Here is a 22758-nt window from a genome sequence, read left to right on the forward strand (position 1 = left end):
ATGTCCATTTGGATCTCTCTCTGCACAGATCTTTGTCATGCCAGTGCTTGAAATGCATCTCTAAGAGAATTCACTAGCACAGAATGAACGAGAGTGGAAGGCGTCAGTGGGGCTCACCAGGTCCAACCCCCCTGCTTAAACCAGGCTACCTAGAGCCTCTTGCCCAGGATTATATCTGGGTGTACTTTTCATGTCTTCAAAGATCCAGGCTCCACAATCTTTCTGGGCAGTCTGTGCCGTGGTTCAGTCGCCCTCACAGTAAAAAATCATTTGCTGATGTGCAGAGGCAATCTCCTGTATTTCAGTGTGTGCCTACTGCCTCTTGTCTTTTCACTGAGCATCCTTGAAAAGACACTGGTTCCCTCCTCTTTGCACTATTCCTTCTGGGATGTATGTGTGCTGCCACCTAGAGAAATGTCAAAAACCTTCCTGAAGCCCAGGCAGACAATATTCCCTTCATCTACCGGGCAAGTTGATTCATCAGAGGAGTTTAAAAAGTTGTTCAGCATCAAGTTCCCCTGGTAAATCCATGCTGACTATGTTATTTTGTCCTCCTTCATGGGCCTGGCAATGCTTTCCAGCAATAGCTGCTCCATCAACTTCCTGGGGATAAAAATGACGCTGGCTGGCTGGCTTGTACTTTTCCAAGTCCTCCTAGTTGCCTTTTTCCAAGATGGGTGACATTTGCTTTCATCCAGTCTTTGGGCACTTTCCTCAGTCACTATGATCCATCAAACATCATTAGGAGTGGCCTCAGAATAACATCTGCTAACACCCTTGAGACCTGTGGCTGCATCTCAACAGGGCCTGTGGACTTCATGGAATACGTACCAATTCAGTGACTATGCCCATAAAAGTTTGCAAGGGATAAGAGAACGTATTAACAGGTACCTGAAGAGTGAGTGAAAAACTATGGAAGCAATCCAAAAGGACAAAGACTTGAGTTCCCTTTTCAGACAAAGCATCCTATCGTGGAGCTGAGCAGCTTTAGATCTAGGGAAGCTTCCCCTCTGAAAGGATGCAGAAGACATTCTTTTACCCGTATCCACTAATAAAATGTATTGACCATTCACTTGCAATACAAAAAAACTAAATTATTTCCAAAATTGTTGCCGCCTAACTAGACAATCATGTACTGGCTGGGTATTCCCCTAACAGATGACAGCACCTGCTTGATGCCTCTTATGCCTACAGACTATTTGAATTAGGTCATCTGAGTGGGGATTACTGGTCTGGGAACTTTCTTTCTGATGAATTTGGAAGATTTACTGAAGCAAGGACCTGAAGATGAAAACTTCATTTCCCATCAGTGCACTTTAACATCCACGGCTGTAATGCCATTGTTTCTCACCAACTGAGTCAAGAATTTATGACTACAAAGTGAATCAGCTCCAAAAGGAAAGATAAAGGCTGGAAAACATTCTCTCTTGGTAAAGCAAATGAAGTGACTAAATTCTAATCACTCGCTGGCCTAAAGCTTCAAGGAGGGGGAGGTGGACCAGGTTTCCTTCCACTGCCATTCTCTTTGTCACCTCAGTGTTTTATAGGGGTATGCAGACATTCAAAAAGAGAGCTTTGCTGAATTCATAAAATTCAGTCTTAAAAAATAACTTGATAGCAGCTGAAATGAAAAGAACAAATAAAATGCAATTAATTCCACGGAAGCTTGAAATGATTATTTCTTCATTTTGCATTTGAGGATGTATATTGTGTGAGTTTGTCTTGTATTGTTCTACAGGTTTTCTAACTGGCACACCTTTCTTTATGAATGGACTGTCCTTTCCTAAATGCTCTCATATGGAGGAACATGCTTCTGATAAGAAGAGCACTAGGGTGTCTTTACTTGACCTTTTATTTTTACTGATGTTTGGTCCTTGGAAATGAATGGGGTTTTTCAACTGAAATGTCTTACTATTGTTCCCACAGGATAAGCCACAGGCTCTTCTGCTCAGAGCTGTCACTAGTCAGCTATTCTCCTATCTGCCTTTAAGTAGTTGAATGTTCTGGTCTAAAAGTAGCACCTTCTATGTAGCCATGCTCTTAGCTGCCAGTGTCATCTTGAATCCAAACACCCTCCCGCAAGGGACCGCTGGTTCTGTAGTCAACTAAGGGGAAAAAAACGGTCCATCCATGCTTCCTGATTTAAAATATAAAGGTATATAAAGGTATGGTGTCCCTAAACAATTCTCTGCAGTTGAACACTACTTATCTTTGCCGTGTTTCTTCAACTCACTTGCAAGTCATTAATGCGTTACCTTATTGTGAGAATTGCTTGGTTTGAAGATGATTTAAAAGGGTATGAGAATACTTTTGTGCCTCTGCTATAAGGATGCTTTTCAAATCCACACAAACCTCCTGCAAATGCAAAAGCATTCATCCTGTATTGTCCTAGGCTACAATATAAAAATGTATTCTGCTCCCAACCTCAAGAGCTGCTGAAACTGGGAGGGGCATCGTTTTTTCCTTATCTCCTTATCTCTTAACGGGGCCATCCATGTCTTGCCACATGACTCAGAGATGACTCCCTCCAGGAGCCATTTCTGTTTAAAGGGTAATCAAGGAACCACTGCATGACTCAGAACAATTTGAGCCCATTGCAAGATGCTCTGCCCAGGGGGCAGGAGCTAAGCATCCCCAGCTGGATAGAATCTGAGTTTTGGGACACCACAAGCAGTCTTTCCACTGGCTTCCTAGAAGAACGGCCACCCTCACCCACTGGTCTTCAGAGGACAAGAGCTACCAGATGGTTTCTACAGGATCACCACTTCAACAAGACCATTTCTTCCGGACTGCTGCCACCACCCTAACTAGCAGGGTGACAGGTTGTATTCTGTCCGTGGTTTTTCTTTTGTATTATTGCATGTATTTGGTTTTTCCCCTTTTCCTAATAAATTGTATTTTTGACTTGGAGTCTTGCTGCCATGCTGTGTTTCTTCAGACCGACTAGCCCCTGACACCAACAGCCAGAGTGGGCTGCCCCCAGAAAGCTGTCGAATCCAGGGTGCAGCTGTAGGGCACAGCTGCTCTATGGCACAGGTGGACTGCATTGGGGATAGGACTGCGCCGAGGGCAGGGACAAGGAACAGGGAGAGGTCTTCTGTATGTTTTCCAAAGGAGTTTCTTCCCTGGAGGGTCAGGGACACAAAGACACTGACTCAAATGCGTCCATCAACTTCGAAATGGGGAGAGGTCCCAGAGGAGGATACAATCTTTAACACACTGGGAGCAACTGGGGGTGGACCACAAGGCGGGGAATACAATGTTTAAACCAATAGGGGACTACAGGGGAGGAGAATAACTTAAACAAACCAATGGGGTTTTGAAGACTATAAAATTGATAGGGAAGTTTCTAGAGAAAGGGGCAGGCTTGGGGAGGGATTGACATTCAGTGGGAGGAGGAAAAGGGAACAAAAGGGCAGGTCTTTGGGGAGATGGACAACTAGGGCAAAAACTAACACCACGGGGGGGAAAGGAACAATCCATTAATAATAAAATATGCTACAACAGCACAAAACCGGAAGTATTATAAAACTGACTACTCAAACTGCATTGCAATCAAAAACACACACTGCAACAGCGACAGCATCTCTTGCTGCTTTTGCTTTCAAACCAGAAGAGGTGCCAACCAAAAAATTAGCAAACTTAAAAGTCAACTGTCTGCAGTTTTGATTTCCTTCTTAAATATATTACTGCTTGTCTAATTGGCTTAGCAGCATGTCTGTTCTTAGTGCCAAGCAGGGATTCACTTTGCCAGGCATGGAGGAAGCTTCTAGGAGCTTTTCACAAAAGATTCACTTCTGTGGCTGGCTTCTTCCCTCCCCACCAAAAACCAAGCCATGCAAAACCAACACCTTAACTAATCCCTAGTACTTAGTACGCATCCAATAATTCCTTTTAAACTATACTTTACATTTTTTACCAAATGCCCTGAAAAGAAATGGATCCATAATATTGATCAAAATAGTTCCAGTTCAATAGAAATATTGGGTCATGCAACTCTGGTTTACATCACTATTTTTTGTACAATCAACAGGAGCTTTTTTCGCCTCTAAAGAAATGTTTCCTGATGGTTTGGATCAGAAGATCCAGTATTGCCATGGTGAGATTTTTGTTTTGAAGGCCATAAGCTGTGCTCAGTGTTTTGGGTATATTCTTTGTTGTGCCTTGCATATATTTTGGATAGAAAGCCAGTAGAGATGATGTCCTTGCTGCAGTAGCCATGCTAAATAAGGCAGAGCGTCTGGCTGATGTACTGGAGCTGTAGACTATCCACCAGTCTCCCAGGGCGGTGAGGATCTCTAAAGGAATATAATCTTGGCTATGCTCTGGAAGTTTTACAGAGAGAAAGAGCCTCATAGCTCTAATGATTTGTCTCCTGGAGTTCTGAAGAATATGTTGTAAAGAAGAAGGCTGCTGTCTTTCGCAACAATCTTCCGCGCATTCAAGAGGATCATTTAACTTCTTGTCTGAGAATGAAAGAAATATTAGTAGTAATTAGTTCTTTTTTCTCTGTCGGTGCATCACTGATTGAGTTTGGGTAGGTTACATTTTATTTCTTTTTTTTCTTTAAATATTACATCGTAAGGTGTTCCAAATTCCCAAATTCTGCTTCACTTTATTTTGTAGGCCAGACTGGTTCATCTTGTCTCGGCTGTATTATTGCAGACCATATCTGAATGAATTTTTTTTTTTTTCATTTTGAACATTATTAGATTTAAACTGTATGAACAGAACACTTGATTTATCATTATTTTAGCAGTTTGGAAGGAAATAGAGAATTTTTAAGAAAATAACGCAACTCCACTTGTGGTTTTCAATGGAAGAGAAGAATAACAATGTCCTACATTCACAGCATTGTTTGCAGTAATATTGCAGCTAGTTTCCAGCAACTTAGGTCAGGTTCTGGAAGCAGGCACCCATGATAGTATAGAAGTCTAAGCAGTTTCATTTTGGCGGCTTTTCTTGAAAAATAGCTAATATGTCTCAACGTTGTGCTGAATCTTGTTGTACAGACTCTTCTTTTGAGGTCTGAACTCCTTGCTGGACTACTGTATCTCAGAATCAGCTACAGTAAACCTGTGTTTCCTTATAGCTTTAAGAATTTGGTTCTAATCTATAAAAGCAAGAAAAGGTTGCCATATTAATACAAGAGAAAGAAAATGTTAGGAAAGCAGTTAATGGCATGGGGATTTTTCCTACAAATTGGAGCAGAGATTTAGTTGTTTGATGGGGTTTTTTGCTTCTCAATGGAATTTTAGAAGTGGTTGGGAAAGAAAGTGTGGATTTTTCCAGGTTTGCCTTTAAAGAAGAATAACAGGGGAAACTGTTAAGAATAACAGGGGAAACTGAAAAGAATTAATCCAGAACTCTATGCCTTTCATACAGAGTTTCAGAAGTGAAAAGCAGGAAGAGACAGTCCAGACAAGATGATTGAATAGAATGAATTCAAAATAGCTTTCTTTTCCCTCTGAATTCCAGCTCTAAACCTTATTAATATTAAGGTATTAATAGGAAATACATCTGTCCTAGGGTGACGTTATGATGCTTGTATCCACATTCATGTGTTCTGTGAATGTTGGATATTATGTTCTGTACCTTTAAGACTGGCTCTGAAGAGGGAATGTTTTGTTTTGGTTTTCTTATCAACCTGGCGGGACACAGAGACTGCAGCTTTTGCTTTTTCTGCTTTTGCTTTTGGCTTTGCTCTCTCTCACTCTTGCTTGCTTCGCTTCTGCTTGCTTTTGCTCATTAGCTAGTTTAGCTAAACTGTCCAAATTTCTTCCTGGACCGTTTCTCCTTCAGGTCTTCCTGACCATTTTGAACCTGCTCCGGACTGGGACCTGGGAAACACCGAGAGTTTGCACCTTGTGGCCTGCAGCAGCTGGCCCAGTGCCGGAGGGACTGAGAACAAAGTGACCACCCCCCCAAGAGAGACTTTCTGAATTTGTCGTCTTTTTCAGAGTGCTGTCATCCAGAATTGTTCCTTTTGCGTGCTGGGGGGTGCTGTGCCTATTAAATGAACAGGTTCGTTCCACTTCTCTCTGAGGAATCCTTCCCAAACCAGTTGGGGGGAGGGGCCCTAATTTGGAAATTCTCCTCCAAATTTGCCCTAAACCAGGACAACATCGCAATCTCTAAGATTTAAAAATGGACGATGAAGTTTTCTATCCAGTAAAGTGTAAGGCTTCACATTTTAATCTGATTTGCATTTTGGTGAAAGCCGGGCATCCTTTGCAATTTACCAGATAACAAGGGATTTAGAACAGTAAGTATGCAAGTAATCTTTTGGACCCTTCATCTCCCTTCTTATGACAATGAATACATTTATTAAGCTTGTTGTCCTGGCATGTTCTTATTCCATCAGGGGATTTGATCATACAAATGTCTAGTCATTCTTTCCTTGTTTTCAACCACTCTAAGAGCATTAATCAGAACTATTCAGTAGTTCTTGATCTGCAACAGTGACAAGCACTAGACTGGTAAGAGTCAGTGCGCATCAGCAGATCCCCTATGACAGCACATGGCGGGCTGTTCTGGCAGGACTGAAGTTTGAGGGGCTCGAATTCTGTGAAATAGAACATTCGAGGGATGGGAAACATGGAAACAGATTCTGAGCTTTCAACCCAACACATGAAGAAGTAATAAGGCAGGTAATTTTCTGTGGAAATTTCTTTAGCCCCAGTGTTGTGGATGATGATCACTCTTCCTACCTCCTTTGGCCAGCTACCAGTTTTCCCCTCCATTACTCTGCTTATGGACAGAAAACCAGAAGAAGGGATTTTTGACCAAAACACCTATCAGGACCTTAGAGTGTTTTTTGCTCCAAAATGTTTCAAGGCAGATAGGGAAACAATTCCATTTTCGAGAGTGTGTTGAGAAGACAAGGTTGAAAGTTAAAAACCATGGGTTCTTTTTCTATATATGTTACTGATTGTGCTTATTATCTTAGTCATGTTATATATATATATATATATATTTGGTAGGGTTTGTTCTTTTTTATTTTTCTTGGGGTTTTTTTTCCTTTTTTTTTTTTTTTTTTTTGATTCATCCTTGAGATAAAAGGCCAAAAGTACAGAAAAGTTCTGTACGGTTAAAACACTTTTGAGATGCCTCATGCTGAAAAACTTGTAGCTACTGCTAAGGCCCATTGGCCAATTCCTGCTTCATTTCTGAGAAGGCCCATTGGCCAATTCCTGCTTCATTTCTGAGAAGCTATAAAATTCCCATCTGTATTTTAGTTCTAACAATTTGTTGTTATGGTGGAGATGCAAATTAAGAACAACCATTTTTGAATCTGTAGGGATGTATTTACCATTTTGTAGCTGCCTTTTCAGTTTCTGAGCCACTATTGAAAAAAAGGAGAAGTATCTACACTGTTTTCAACCTGTAGACCATCCACTACTGTCCACATGCTCAGATTCAAAGGCAAACAAGCCTGTCTGGCCTCATTGGGAGGAATTATTTGCATTCAAAATACTAGACTAGTATTTGATTTCCACCAGCAGAGTCCATTGGGCAGCTCCTGTCATCTGCATTTCAATATTTAATCCTCCTCTATGTTTACTGTGCAAAGCTCTTTCAGAATGATGGTGTGCCCACTGTCTCACCAGCTGTGACGTTTGCAGCGAGTCTCCCACGGAAAGGAGCTGTAAAAAAGGCAAGCCAGGGCAGTGATTTCTGTTGCTCAATACCCACAAATCAAAGCTATTTAGTCTAATTTAAGGCTGAAAAAGAATTCAAAATGCCTTCAAAGGATTCAAAAAATTATCAGACAATACTGCAGTTCAGTATTCAGGACAAGAGCATATCCCACAGTGTGGTGGTTTGACAGGAAATGTGTTTTCTGGGATGCTGTGGTTAGGCCAATGGATGTTCAGATTTTAATATTGGCACCTAAGGTGGCCATTGGGACATTGGATGCACCTCTGAGAACACGGGGTTAAAAGCAGGGCTCTCCCCTGGGAGGCTCTCTTGGGTTCCGGTCAGGGAAAGGTTCAGATCTCCCCTGCCTGGCTGCGGGCTGGGCGGGGCAGGGGAAGCCACCCAGCCCGGTGAGGTAGGCTGGGTCCCTGGCCAGAAGGGAGGTGAAGGCCCCTGCAGGATGGAAGGGTGGAGGAGCACTGAGAGGCATTGGGCAGCCCCCGCCCCCCCCCCCCCCCACCGCAGGAGAGACAGAGAGAGAGCTGGTGCCTGTTCTTGGCCGGCCGAGAAGGAGAAGAGGGGAGTGCAAGAAGGTGCCTGGCAGGGCAGCCATGGGAGTTCTGGACAGACAGAGCCTCAGATTTTTAACCCTTTTCTTGGATGATGGAAACCTTACAAATGCTAATCCTCCTGGAGTTGAATGAGAAGAGAGATATAGAGGAGCTAAGAGGAAATGGGCCACGAGAGAAATAGAGAAGAACGCAGGTGGAAGAGATGATGGAGTAGCTTATGCTGGACTCTTTGTGTGTAGCCATGGACAGAGCCATGTTTCCTTGTGATACAGGGACTGCATTCTAGGGGGAGGCAATGCCTCAGGACCAAGAGGGTTCGCTGTGGGTACCCCTCGGCCCCAGGGGGTGAAAAATATGGGGGGGACAGATGTCCCAAAATTGAGACTGTGCCTTTTTGCAGTGGGATGAAGCATCCTTAAAAGTCGACCCTAGAAGCAGCTCTGGTCTGTGTTCAGTGGTGAGAGCACTGGACATGAAAGGAAGAGGTCACCACTGGCACAAGAAGGACTCCTTGTCCTCTTGATGAACTGAGGATTGAGTATTCTGAAGGGTGGTGCTGGACCGAGAGTCGATGATTTGGGGGATGTATTGTATTGGGAATTTGGGGAGGAGGAGGAGGAGATGTATTTGTGAAGTTTTCATTTTCCTTGTGTGTTTCTTTTTTTTTTTTTTCCTTTCCCTTGTAGTTTAGTTAATAATTTTTTTTTTTTTTCCCTAAGTGGGAGCCTGCTTTGCTTATTCCTGGTCACATCTCACAGCAGAAACCAGGGAGAGAGTATACTCATGGGGGCACTGGCATTGTCCCAGTGTCAAGCCATGACACACAGGCTGAGAGAATGAGGGCTGTTTAGCCTGGTGAAGAGAAGGTTGCATGGAGACCTCACAACACCTTCCAATATCTGAAGGGAAGCAGGAGAGGGACTCTTCATTAGGAACTCTGGAGACAGGACAATGGGCAATGGCTTCAAAATGAAAGAGGGCAGGTTGAAATTAGATACTCGGAAGAAATTCTTCCCTGTGAGGGTGGTGAAGCACTGGCACAGACAGCCTGGAGAAGTTATGGACACCCCAACCTGGTGTTCAAGGCCAGGCTGGATGGGGCTCTGAGCAACCTGAGCAAGTAAAAGGTGTCCCCGCCCATGTCAGAGAACTAGATGGCCTTTAAGGTCTTTGTCTACCCCGGCCATTCTATGATCCTGTGATTCTGCTGTGGTAGCGTTCAGGATGGAGCGTGTTCTGCATGTTGGCCATTTCCAATACACCATTGGTTCCAGGTGCCTTACACTAGCTTGCTCCCTGAAAATTCAGTCAGAATGAAGAACATCTCTATATATATTAGACACATAATAAATGAAGAAATGGGTTTGCACATTTGTCCACTAAGTTGTGGATGAGATTGCTGTGAAGTTTCATTTGGTTTTCTTGTTTGCTCATGAGGCCGACGGTCCTTGTGTCAGCTGCCTCAAAGGCAGCATTTGCCTCCTCCTCCTCCCTTCTCCCTCCTCCCTCTTTCAATTTCTTTCCCTTGACAATTTAATGTCGTTTTCCCTTTCATACCTGAAAATCCCTGCATGCTTCTGGGCTTTCTCCTTTTTCATGCAGATCTTCTTCCACCCCTGACAATCCATACTTTTCATACCATAAGGGCCTGCCTGCAGGCATAAAAGACTTTGATTCCTTATTATATCTATGGGAATTTAATTAATAGCTTCATGCCTTTTCGTAGAAAGAGTAGGGAATTGATAGCTTGTTCCCTGAAGTACAGAAGGAAGAGAATGAAACATGAATCATGTGGAGTGGAAAAGTTGCTATCTATTTTCTTCCAAGAACTACCCCAAAAGATGCAGGGGGTGATGAAGCCTGGCTAGATGAGTTTCCCTTCTAATGGAAGGAAACAACCACGCCACTTCATACAAGTCAGTCCTCTAGAAGAGAGAAATTCACTTCTGGGAACATTGCAGGATTTGAATGCAGAGTCACACTCATCCTTTGTTGCTTTGTTGTCTGCTTGGCATGGAACACGCTGCTTTGAAGAGGGAAGTGACTAACAGACAGTCCACTTTACAAACACATATGCTTCCCTCTTCTTCTGAGACCTCAGCACAGAGCCCTCTTTGGCATGGTACTTCAAGGTAAGAAGGAGCGGGCAGAGGGCACTGCGAACAGACAGCAGTTTGCAGGTTGTATAGGAAAGAGGACTGCCCCTTGAATGTGGTGCAAATACAAACTTCCACCAGTTTCAGGGGTACACTTCAGCCAAGCTTGTTGTCCTGGCACATTTTTTCTCTGTGAAACGCTTTGCAGTATGATCTGGACGACAAGAGATGCAGAATACGGGGCTACGTAGTGCTGAGAAGGTAAGTGTCTGGCCCCAGTGTCTTTTGGCAGAAGCAGTGCACTAGAGCCGTTGGCTGCTGCCACAATGATCTGTGTGAGAAACAGATGCCTAATCCCCTCCGGGAGAGTAAAAGCAGGATTGGTTACAAGAGTCGAAGAGCACTGGGCTGGTGGCTGCCGCATACCAGCTGTAAAAGGAGCATGACTCCTACTGGCCTACCAACCAAACTCATGGTGGCAGTGGTAAAGATTAAAGTTCAGTGAGAGCTATTTGTGCTGCTACCTATGGCCCTTCTGTGGAAACAAATGTGCCTACCTTTAGGTTCCGAGATCCAGAGAACACAATGGTAGTTGCAGCGGAAAAGGGAAGGACAGAGCGCACTGGTGAGTTTGATGTGGCTTACACAGGGCAGGCAGAAGGTGCAGCCCAAGTCTCGCTTTTATTTCTAGAGCCTTTTTCTACGCAAACAGCTGCTGGATGTTTGCAACAAAGATGTGAGTGTGAAAAAGTGAGGGCAGGTCTATGTGGGAAAGAAGATACAAAGCATTGTGCGCAGTTTAAAAGCTGTTTAGAAAAAAAAGGAGTTACTTTGAGAACATCTTCTGTCTTGACACTTCCACCTGTGTGATCTTTAGCTGCTTTGGACATGGCCACAATGAAAGAATGTGAAAATATTTGCGCTGCCAATGTCAGGTTGCACAGGAAAGAGGGTAGGTTGGCAAATGCCTTCTGTCCTGGCATATCTGTCAGTCAGAAGTGCAGCTGAAAACGCTTGGCTGTAGCGATAGTCTCTGTCACTTTGAGAGAATGTGCTGATGCACGTATATATATCATTGAGAAAATCCGTGAGAATCGCTAGTATGTTTCGTTTGGTTGACAGACTGCAAAGGGAGCGTTATGGCCAGCACTGCCTTTTTGTTGTAGGACTTTTTCTTTGAGAGCAGCCGCTGGACATTTTGAAGCGGTTTGGGATCTTCAAGTGTTAGAGTGCAAGATGGTACCTAGATCTTGAGGGAAAGTGCATATCTCCAGGAAGCTGAATGCAGTTCAGTGGGTGCAAGTTACATGTTGAGCAGCTGATGGCCCAGAAAACTTTCTAAAATGAAGAGGCCATGCTGCAATTGCCTTTTATTTTGAAGCTTCTAAACTGTGCAGCCAACAATGAAATGATTCTTTTTCCTTCTCTGCTACATGCAGGATCCCATTCTGTCAGTACCCGAGAGCCAGGATCCACAGCGGAGCTCTTGTCCCTACACTGCTCCCACACGAACGGGGCTGGGCTAGAAAAGTGCTTGTCTTTTTCCTGGGCACTGTCAGCGCTCTTCTAAATAACCACACCACAGCATTGTCAACTCACAAAACCAGGACACGCACCGAGCCCAGCCACAACCACCCCCAGGACCCAGCCAAGTCAGAAACGTCCCTGCTCTCCAATCAACTGTGTCAGGACAAAAGGATTTCACCGATCTTCCTCTTCCAAGTGGATACTCTTCTTTGCCCCACACTCAAAGGCCGACACCAGATCTTCTGCCCTAACAAACTTTTTCTCTCTCACAGAGCCTGGTAACAAACTTGAAAATGTCGGCCGAGCTCGCAAAACTGTTGGTGGAGAAAGCTCTTTGCTGCCTACAATTTCAATTGCACCCATCAAACTATAAACGTGCACCCTGCTATCGCCACTTTCCTTCTCAGCTCTAGGTACCACCGTAAGCCTTCAATCTCTCAGAGTCAGGATCCAAATGGGATGGCACCAGGGACTGCTCACACAGTCCCTAAAGCTACAAGGGACAAAAACCTGTCCTGCAGAGGCCTGGCCTGGCCTCTGCATTCCCACTGACAGTTCAACAACTCGAACCCAGAGAACTGCCTATTGGGAAAAGCCTTTCAATTCACTGAGACCACCCAAAGTGGCCACCCAAACTTTGCCAAAGGGAGGAGGAACTAGAAGCCCATCTCAAAAGAAATGGCATCCCCTCCTCCAAAATCCAAAGCATCCAGGGCCTGATCCTCTACAAAGGTGTCAGACCACTGCTATTGGGCATTACCTGTGCGGGGCACTAGCTAGGCTGCACACCAAGACCCAGCGCAGCTCTTTACCTTGTCCAAAAGAAGTGTGCTGGCAGAATTTCAAGAAGGCTGCCTTGAGAAAGTGGAAAACACAGGCCAAATGGATTCTTTCAGGAAGGAGACTGCCTTCCAAAGATGGATACCGACTCCGTGATTGTACAAATTGAGTCAGTGCTTCCAAACCAAATATGCCAGGATAGAAAGTTGCTGCCGCCCTTAAGCTGCACGACACAGCTTCTTATCTGCACCTCCAACACTGGGGCTAAGTTCTTTCCTTCCCATGAGAAAGCATTGCTGTTCTCCTTCAGGAACTTACAGAGCAAAAGTTGCATACCACGTCCGGTACTGACTCTGTCCAACAATGGCTCCTACACAGAAAGGACCAGGACAGAAATGTCTTGCTGTACTATACCTTCCCACGATACCTTATCATCAGCCCTACCAACATTGCCACCGTATCTTTTACTTCCCAAGCAAGGAAAGGCACTCCAAGTCACTTGGCTTTGCCTTGCCTCCAGTACCATGCCTAGTTTTCCTAGCCTACCCTACCCTAGCTTTGCTTGCTTGCCTATGTCTGCCTTGCCTAGCCCTTCAAATAACTTCCTGGCTTTGCTTTGCCTTGTCTACCACTCTTTGCCTTGCCTTCCATGCAGGTAAGGCAATGCAAAGGAAGTGTAGGCAATTGTAGGCAAGTCAAGGGACAGGTTGGCAAGACTGAAGCCGTGAGGGGAAAGAAAATGGAGTGGTAGGTGAGACAAGTCCCAGAAGTTAGAGGCAAGGCTGGGCATAGGAGGTGATGGTAACCGGAAGGGCTAGGCAAGGCCAAGCCCTGTAGGAAAACTGCAGGCAGGTCAAATGTGAGGCATGGGTATGCAAGGGAATGCAAAGCAATGGAGAATTAGCAGGGCATGGCAAGGAAACTGGTTGGTTGCCCAAAGCAAGGCAAGTGGCAGGTCCATTCAAAGACTGCTGGTACACAAAAGCGGCCCGGACCGACCGCTCTGTCCAGCCTTGATCTTGCATGGGTCATGTTTAATCTGCACCTAAGACACTTGAGTTGCCTGCTTTCCTTTGTATGCAAAAGAACTGTCATTCTGCCCCTGAAGCCCAAGGGTGAAAGATGAACTTTGCATCCAAAATTCAAGACATGTAAGCATAGATGTCAGAAGAAAGCTGTCAGGACAGATAGGTGTGCTTGCACGTGGCCTCCTCCAGGCTTCCTCTCACAAGCTCCTGAAACGCTGGGGCCTTGAGAAAAAAAAGCCAGTGGAAGCCTGGAGAATCCTAGGAGAAGCAGGCAGGGCAATGCATGTGGAAGAGATTCCACAAAAAGAGAGGTGGTGAATTCCAGGTGGGGGACTGATGAGCAAGGTAATGCAAGGCAAGGAAGGGGTTCAAGGACAAGGCCAGACAAGTGGTGGCTTTGCCAGGCAACACAAAAGAGAGGGAGACAAGGCAATAAGAGTCCTAGAAGGAGAAGGAAATGAAAGATTGGAGCTGGACAAATGGGAAGGAAAAGGAGGATAGGTGAGCAAGTCAATACAAGGCACTGGCTTGGTATGAAGGGCAAGGGAAGGACATGCATGGGTCAGGAAGGCAAGGGAAAAGAAAGGAATTGTCAGCAATGACAAGAAATGCAAGATTGGGTAGGAAAGGCAAGGCAATGTGGGGGAGGGATAGGCAACACAATGGGTATCTTAACAGGAAATGTCCATGCACAGCAAGGCCGAAGGAGAAGTGGTAGAGAGGTCAAGGTGGGAAATAGGTGAGTGTGTGCAGCTAAGAAAGAAAGAAAGAAAGTGCGTAGCTCTCGTATATGTGTGTGTGTGTGTGTGTCTGTGTGTGTGTCTGTGTGTGTGTCTGTGTGAAGTTTGCAGGATGTAAAGCAAAGAAAGGTGTCTCTTGATTGTGGAGTGAATGGATGTTTTCGAACGTAAGTGGCAAGGTCCAAGCAACCTTTTCATCCTGGTACATCTGTGTCTGTGAGACATAGTCAGAAACGTCTCCTTTTAGATTCAGACTGCAAGCAGGACATAGAATGTGACTGTGTGAATAGCTGAGCAGGAAAGCACATCACATCGGCATGTTTCAACAGAAGCAGTTAGTGCGAGAAGGAGATGGACGTGTGGGACTCCAGCAATATGGCAATGCACTCAGCTGAGAAGCAAAGTGCAATGCCTCGGTGTGTGCTCTGAAAATAAAAGGCTGCAAGGAAAAAGCAAGATTTCACAGGCCAGTGAAATCTTTCTGTCCTGGCACACTGAGCTGTTTGAAGGTGAACCGCTGTTTGGTTTCACTAAGGACTCGGAGACATGGAGAGGATGTGCTTGTCCATGTAGCTGAGAAGGAAAGTGAGAATCACCGGTACGTTTGGCAGAGTTTGTAGGCTGCGAGGAGAAGGTGACGGCCAGGCCTGGCTTTTGGCTGTGGCACTTGTTGCAAGGAAGAAGCTGCTGGATGGTTAAGCTTTTGGGGATCTGCAAGAGTGAAAGACTACGCTGGTACCTCATAAAACTAATGCTTGTTGATCATCTGGCTGAATCTATGACATAAACCAGAAGTGAAATTTCCCCCCATTTCCCTCAGTTTTTTCACCTTTTCATCCAACAGCCTGGGCCTTTTTGAAGCTGCTGTCAAACGCCTTGCCTTGGAAGCTAGAAGTATCTCAGTTCACCTGCTAAGAAACACAGAAAAGAGCTCAAGTCAATTTCAGAATTGCCCTGAGCAGAGCTGGTGTTTCGGTACCGTAAATTTCCATTGCGAATATGTGCAAAAATCACCATTTTATTAGGCAAAGATTTGAAATACACTAGCAGCTTCATCTTCTTGTCGCTGCAGTCCTTGGAAGTTTTGCTATTTACTGAAACAGGAAACAGGTCAAACACGAGAAGCTTAAGAATCCAAGCTCACTGCCATTGTACAAATAGCACAAACTTGATGAATTCAAGTTACCATTGTAACATACAGAATGGCTCTAGTCAAGCAAATGGATGTGTCGTCCTTCACGGGGGCAGAAAACCTTTCTACCACGTGAACTCTGGGAGTAATCCATCATGCCTCAGTGTGCTGTGGCTGGTCAGAGAGCTACACGATGGGTCTCTTTGCCTATGGCACTCTCAGGGCTCAAAGCTGCACATAAACTCCCTCTCCTTACAGACACGCTAGTAAAGCCCACCGAAAATGCCGTTCTCCAGACAGCTTACTGAAACCAGCTAGGAGTTCCCAGCATCACGCTGGGCACTTCTGTCCACAGATGGCTTTGCTTTTAATGAACCAGAACAGAGCTGCGTTTTTCTAGTCTTTAGCTCTACTAAGGTATTTGATGTAACATGGTGTGAAAAAATCTGTTTCGACAATGATAATAACAGAGGGGATAATGTACCTTTTGCTGCTCCATTCTTCTTTTGCTGCTCCATTTTGCTTGCTTTGTTATTGCTTTCTGTCAAAGAAACGCCAGCAAAATCCCTCATCAAGTCCTGCTGTGAAGACAGACTGCCAGAAAGGTAGAGAAACTTTGAACCTTTCCAAGACCCTTGTAGCACGTCTTGGTCAATTTGTATGCAGATCCCTTCTTCCAGCAGGACTTTTTTGCACCGTTAGCACACATTGAACTGAATCCAGTACAAAAGCAGTGAATAGAGGAACTTTTCTTTTCATTGGAATGGTGATAAAAATGCATATCAAATAAAAGCATTTTAGAGCAGCAGGAAGATTTTCTATGTAGCTAGCAAATAATAAAAAGATGCATATTTACCGGTGGGGTTCCTCTCGGAATTTCAAAGAATTCCAGACAGAAAACACAGCTTAGTAAACTGCAAATCTAAATCACAGTATCTAGAAAGGTGACATGAAAAAGAGCAAGAGGAAGAAAACCAAAAAGAAAACCAAAGGAAGCCAGAAATAAGGCACAACCTCTCCTCCTTCTCCGCTTACTACAGTACCTTAGAAGTACCTACGAGTGTCCTAACAGTCACATAAGTAGAAAACTGTGCCAAGAACAATTATGGAAACTGGAAAACCGTGCTATCCCAACAGAAACATAGGGTTTGCTTTCACGACGATTAAATCTGCATGCAATGCGTACGGTAAGGGTATGTTTTGTATATTCAAAAACAATTCAAAAATATTTCCAAATTGAAGGGGCTGCTTTTTATTTCTTTTGAATTACTTGGCTAAATAAGGTGCACGTTAAAATACTGCAGAGATGTGGTTCATTTTCCAGATGCCAACTGCAAAGGAGGGAAGCATTTTGTGTGCTTAAGAAAGTCAAGTATTGGAGAGTGTTTTTGTTACTTCTTTAGAAGGTTAGAATATGCGTAAAAGATGCTAGCTGGGGACTTACAATTAATGAATTATTTACTGTCACTAGGTCAAATGACATTAGCTTTCAAAAAGGAAAAGTAGTCTTATTCCACATGCCAATTTTAAAGCAGATTAATAAGCCTTCAGCAGAATATGGATATGAAGAGGGATATGACATGAAAGGGTAAGCAACACTGGTGACAGCAAAAGGCTTACCTGCTTCACACAAATACAGGAGATAAACTACTATTTTTACACAAACATTGCTATCCAGAGCTTTCCTTGAAAAGTTTCAATGCCAATCATGACAGTAAAATTCTGAGTGACAGTAAAATTCACTCTATCATGAATAAAATTTACTCAATCATGACAGCAAAATTTGCTCAATGATGAGTAAAATTCTTCGTGTAAGCGAAGTACCTTAAGCAAAGGGTAGCTCAAGCATAACTGGCATTTGATGTCAACAAAGGCAACTTGGCCTGCACGTGTCACATCTACTGCATTAAAAAGCTTACTCTGTCTCAGATTCCTTTTGAGGGATACCAACGCAAGCTGTTAAACTGCATGAAAATGATGACTTAAAGTAGGACATATTAGAAGAATGGAATAATGGTTAATGTTCTTTTCCTTCCAAATGTTTCCTTCCAAATGTTTGCCCTTCTAAATTTTTTAAGTCCTTCCTGGTATCACCGTGATAGCAGTGCAGCAAGTGTTTGGTTGTAAGCTGTCCATATTGCCAGCTTCTGGACTGCCTTCAGAAAACTTCCCACTGGTTTTGGATAGAAATCACAAGCAGTAGAGATGACAAAGACTGCAGAAACCTTCTCATCTCCTTCTAGAGCAGGAGCGTGTCTTTGACCCACTCTTAACTAGACAACTTTCATCAGTCATGAGAGAGTCTCATGTTCAAGAGCTAAGCAATGACAGCTGTAAATGACAAAAAGCACACTGATATTTTCTTGGGACTCCAGCAGAGAGCAATGAAGGAGCTTGAATTCACCTTCTTGGAAAGTTTGAAAATGCACATGAAGTTTAGGAGAGGAGCTAAGCCATGGTAACTTTTGTTGAGTATGTCTGCGTAGACAGAGTTTCCATCACCGCAGAAGGAATGTCATTTAACCCACATAATCATCTCTAGCTGCTAAGCTGCGCTTACTGCAGATTATCCGCAACATATTTTACAGGGTGAGCTTTTATGTGTAATCCCTGAGTAACATTCCAGAGAGAAGTATTTTGGAGGGGGGGGAAAGCCCAACTCTTAACTTTTTCAAATAATGGTTACATTTGAAAGTCAAAAAAGATGTAAAACCTTTCTTTCCTAGACGTATTACCAGCACAAACTGTACCAGAATTTACGACGCTTTTATTATGGCAGCATAACTCTACCGTGGACGCTCTGGCTCTGGACTATTCCTTAAGAAACAAAGTCCCCGAGAGAAATAAAACAAAATTAGCCAAAAATATTGGGCTGGATGATTTCAAAGGCTATGTACTAAAGGCCAAACACTTGTAATAATAGTAATGAGTGGACTAAAAGTTAAAGCATTACTCAGTTCAAAGATATCTTGTTCTCACAGAAGACTGTAAAAAAACTCTATTTTTCTGGGTCTGTTTTGTGCATTTAGATGTACCTTCTACTCCTTTCCACTGTATGCGAATGTTTATGACAAGGTTGGAGGACCTCATGTAACCTTCTATAAGTAAAGAAAGAGAAGCCAGTAAAGCAAGGCAAAATTGTTAATGGCAGGTGGAAAGAGGGAGGCCAAGAATAGAAAACAAAAGAACAATAATAATTAAACGCCCTCCCTGTCTTCTGTGAAAAGTAAAGGCACAGACAAGAAAGAACAACTGCAAAATTCTCACGAGAAAAACGCACTTTATCTGGCTCAAGTATTTTGTGCTACATTTCTTGCTGTTTTCTCATGCCAAACATCTTAACCATTGAAGGTGTCCCTTTTCTCTTTCTGGAATACAGCTAGGAAGATGGCTGTGTCATTGCTGTCAAGCTGTTATTCTCAGAGGTGTCCAGTTGAAAGTCCTAGATGAACTGATTTGCTCTGTCTCTTTAATATGGCATGACTTAACCACTTCCAGTTTCAGCAGCTGGACTTGCCCAGCCCTACAATTCTTTAATCTGTGAATGGTTATATAAGCTCCTTGGCAACTGGCATTTGTAAGTCCATGAAACTGTGCAGAATTTGCACTATGAGATGATGCCAAATGAGTCATGGCAGTAGATTAACTAGGACATGCAAAGCAGAGAGGAGGGAATGAGAGCACAAGAAGAGGGTACAATCTCCTTTTTTTCTGCAACAGGGCTAACACCGTAGAAGTCAAAAGGAACACAAATCCTCCTAGGGGTAGTTCTTGCAAAAAACAAAGACTTCTTTTTGTGTTCACAGATCACAGCAAAATGCGGATGACAAAACCAGGCCATTAAGTCACATACAGTATGAAGCAGTATGAAAGAGGAAAGCAGCTGAGAGCGTCAACCCTGCTGAGTAGTCTCAGTATTCTTCTCGACATTAGCAGAAATTTGAAATGAGGCTCTGAAAATTACAAAGGAGGCAGAAGAAAAGGGAGCAATGACTCCTCTGGCATAGTGTTTCCTAACAGGGATCTTCAAAATGTAAAGATTGTATCATCCTTTCAACTGAAGGAAGGTATTAAAACAACAGGAAGGAAATGGCATCACATGCTAGAAAGACTGGGCAGTGTACTTCTAGACAGAAAGGCCACTGATGGAAAACCGACTAAACTGGCACCAATGCAGCAGCATTGTATTAAAGCCCAAAAATACCCACCGCTTCACTCTTTGCCATTCCGTTCATATGGACACGGCAGCTCTGCAACATTCCTACTGATCATCTCCTTGGCAAACTGGGAGTGAGGGTCCCTAGTGATGCAGAGTCCCCAGGCAGGTGCAGAGGAGAGCTGCTTTTTTGCAAAAACCAGGCTTTTGAAGCACTCAGGCCTTTATCAGTTCCATAGCTTTAAGCCATAACAAAATTCATTCAACCAACCATCCTACACCACGCTGTGAACACGTGACGATTCTAGAACTTGTTGATCTACCTCTGATTCAGCGGCCTCACCTTCCCATAGTCCTTTTCTGCTTAGCCAAAGTATCGGGCCTCAGCCCAAGGCCTTCCTTTTGTAAGCTTCTACCTATATGCAGCAGCAAACCACTACTTTTTTCCGTGCCAAGAGTTTAAGTAGATGATTTGCATCTGCCCTTCCGGTGAAACATAATGGGGAGAGAAAATCCTGTCAGAAATGTTCAGTCCTTCAGTTTTCTAGACAGGCCAAATCAAAAGAAAAGCAAGCTATAGGATTGTGTACTTGCTCTTACAAAGCACCTGCTGCCCTCTGACAATGAACTAGCAGAAAACCAGCAAAAATAAGACTTGAGGCAAACAACCCTTTGAAGGGAATTATGACATGATAAAGAAAGACAACACATTTCCAGCTTGTCGAGATACTTGAAATGTCAGCAAAGGCTTGAGGGCAAAGGCTGAACGAATGGGGAAAGGTTACAAGAATCCCAAGAAAAACATGACCATGGATTAAAAGAATCCCAACAGGTCAACTGACCTGTTGAAGTTTTCAGGAAATCAGTGGCTGCTGATTTAGATAGGCCATTCAAGTTAATTTACCCGTGCACCTTCAACTCCTTTTTCACCTGTCACCATCACAGGGTGAATTGTGACCATGGAATCACAATTCTTTGTATTCTGTTCTTAGCTTTAGGAGACAACTACAGCAGCTGAAGTAGCTGTTACTGATGTGATACCCAGGAACACAGAGTTGACATATTTCATTCATGTCCAATCACAACTAGCAATACTAAGAGGATAGGATTGGCCTCTTTTCATGATGCTTTTCTTATTTTACAGCCTGCTATGATTCTGCTGAAACTTTTTCATTAGTTTCTCTCTAAAAAGGAGAAAGTCCAATGTCCCTCCCTACTGGTGCAGGTTTACCATTCGGTTTGTCGAGTCTAAAAATGGAATTGGAACTAGCAGGAATTACTGTGTTTAAAGCGTCCCGTCCATTCAGACAATCTCAGGTCGATAAAAGCCTAGATGTTATTGGCTAAATACTGTTTCCCCCAAGAGCGGACGCACGCAATTTAATCCAACTTTTTATAACAAACTCCAATAATACAGAATCCAGTCATACAAAAGAGTCACAAAGAAGCAGGAAGAATTATCGGACCATTTAGGGTAGCAAACTTCTCACCTTCTTTTGGAGTGAGCATAATCTGCTAGCTGAAGTAACAAACTTGAGGACAGAAATCGCCCTACTATTGAGAAGTTGTTGACAAGAGAACCACCTAAGCTGTGTGACTTTCCCTTTTCTATCCATTGGTCAAGCCTAGTAGCCTAAAATTTACGGGCTCAATCAAAGACAAATGCAATCTAGTCAGAGGTCTATGAAAAGTCCAAAATGAATCAGAATTCTTCTTAGACAATGGAAATGGAAGCAGAGCTATCAATTTCCTTGCAACATATCCCTAAAACTCATTCCTTTCTAGTCATAACTAATGTATAGCCACCAGTACAATCAGGAAAAGATGAAACTTACAGATGTCAGCGAGGGAAGGATTTGAAAGAACTCTTCCCATTATTCATCGTCTAGACAGCAACTATCATTAAAATCAGAGCCCTTTTAGTAGGGCTTTCCTTGTGGGAAATTCAGGACTCCAGGACAACGGAGCAAGAGGATTAAGCAGAAGCCGTTGATTGTTGACATGATGCACTTACACATTCTAAATCTCTGCACACGCTAGGCCCACATTTTTATCTTGGTGCCTTTGTTATGTCCACGCATTCTGTGTGCACCTCTCAGAAGATACGTTTGGTTACAGTCCAGGCGCTTTGCTGCCCCCCGTTATCGAGTTCTTGTAGTCTTGGAATTTGGTTTCTCAGCTTCTCTTTCTTATTCTAGCACGGCTTATGTCTTAGTAACCTTGATGAATTCCAGAGGGCTCTGAGAAAATTCTGATAAGAACATATTCCAGCTGGATGGCTGGTGCACCCTTTAGTCTAAGAGGTTCAGATACATTGCTACAATTTCCCCCTTCTTCGTCTTGCACCAGCTAAACCCTTTCCCACCCTATTTTCTTCCAAGACGCTCACCAGTTTCATGATGCATGGAATAACAAGAAGCAATATAATAATGACTACTAGTAACAACAAAGTTCCCTTTACAAGATCTTTCAACCATCGAGTTGTTTCCCATCTCTCAAACCATTCAGGCGCAACCCTCTCATTCCCAATCAATTTCTTCATGTTATCTTGTCCTTGTTTGAGTTTCCAGTGAATGACTGCAGAATGGTTAGAGAGGTTCAAAAAACACATTCCTTCCAAATCCTCACACTCTTGGCCATGTGCTAACAAGAAAGCTAGAGCAGCATTATTTTGCAGTGTGCAATGACTAATGGTATCTACACCAGTGAGAACCTGATTTAAAATCGCTGATCTTACCTTGAGTTGTTTGACCACCCAGCATCGCAACATATTAAGCAAACTCAAAGCTTGACCAACAGCGACACCTGCTATCAGGAGTGGCACAATTAATCGAGAGGAGAGCCCAAACCTGTACACAATTGAGGCAAAGGCGTTTTAAGCTTAGGCTTTTTCTTTCAGTTCCCGGGAGGCGAAGAAGGGAGTTCTTCGCGCACAATGCATTGTGCCGGTGCCGGTACGTTCCGGTGGGGCGCTTGTGCCGAAAGACGCCCAGGACACAATGCCGGTGTTGTTACAATTTGATTGTCGCGTTTCGGAAGTTGCTACTAGCCGAGTCCACCGGAAGCGAAAAAGCGGCTTCTTCGCA

General features: G+C 43.7%; 1 pseudogene; it reads right to left on the reverse strand.

Moving 5' to 3' along the window:
• LOC136571369 (uncharacterized) overlaps positions 1-22434 on the reverse strand; it is a 37551-nt pseudogene extending 15117 nt beyond the window's left edge.
• Positions 22435-22758: the final 324 nt, after the last annotated feature.

Source organism: Molothrus aeneus, chromosome 2, assembly GCF_037042795.1.
Source record: "Molothrus aeneus isolate 106 chromosome 2, BPBGC_Maene_1.0, whole genome shotgun sequence".
In the NCBI taxonomy this organism is placed as follows: domain Eukaryota; kingdom Metazoa; phylum Chordata; class Aves; order Passeriformes; family Icteridae; genus Molothrus; species Molothrus aeneus.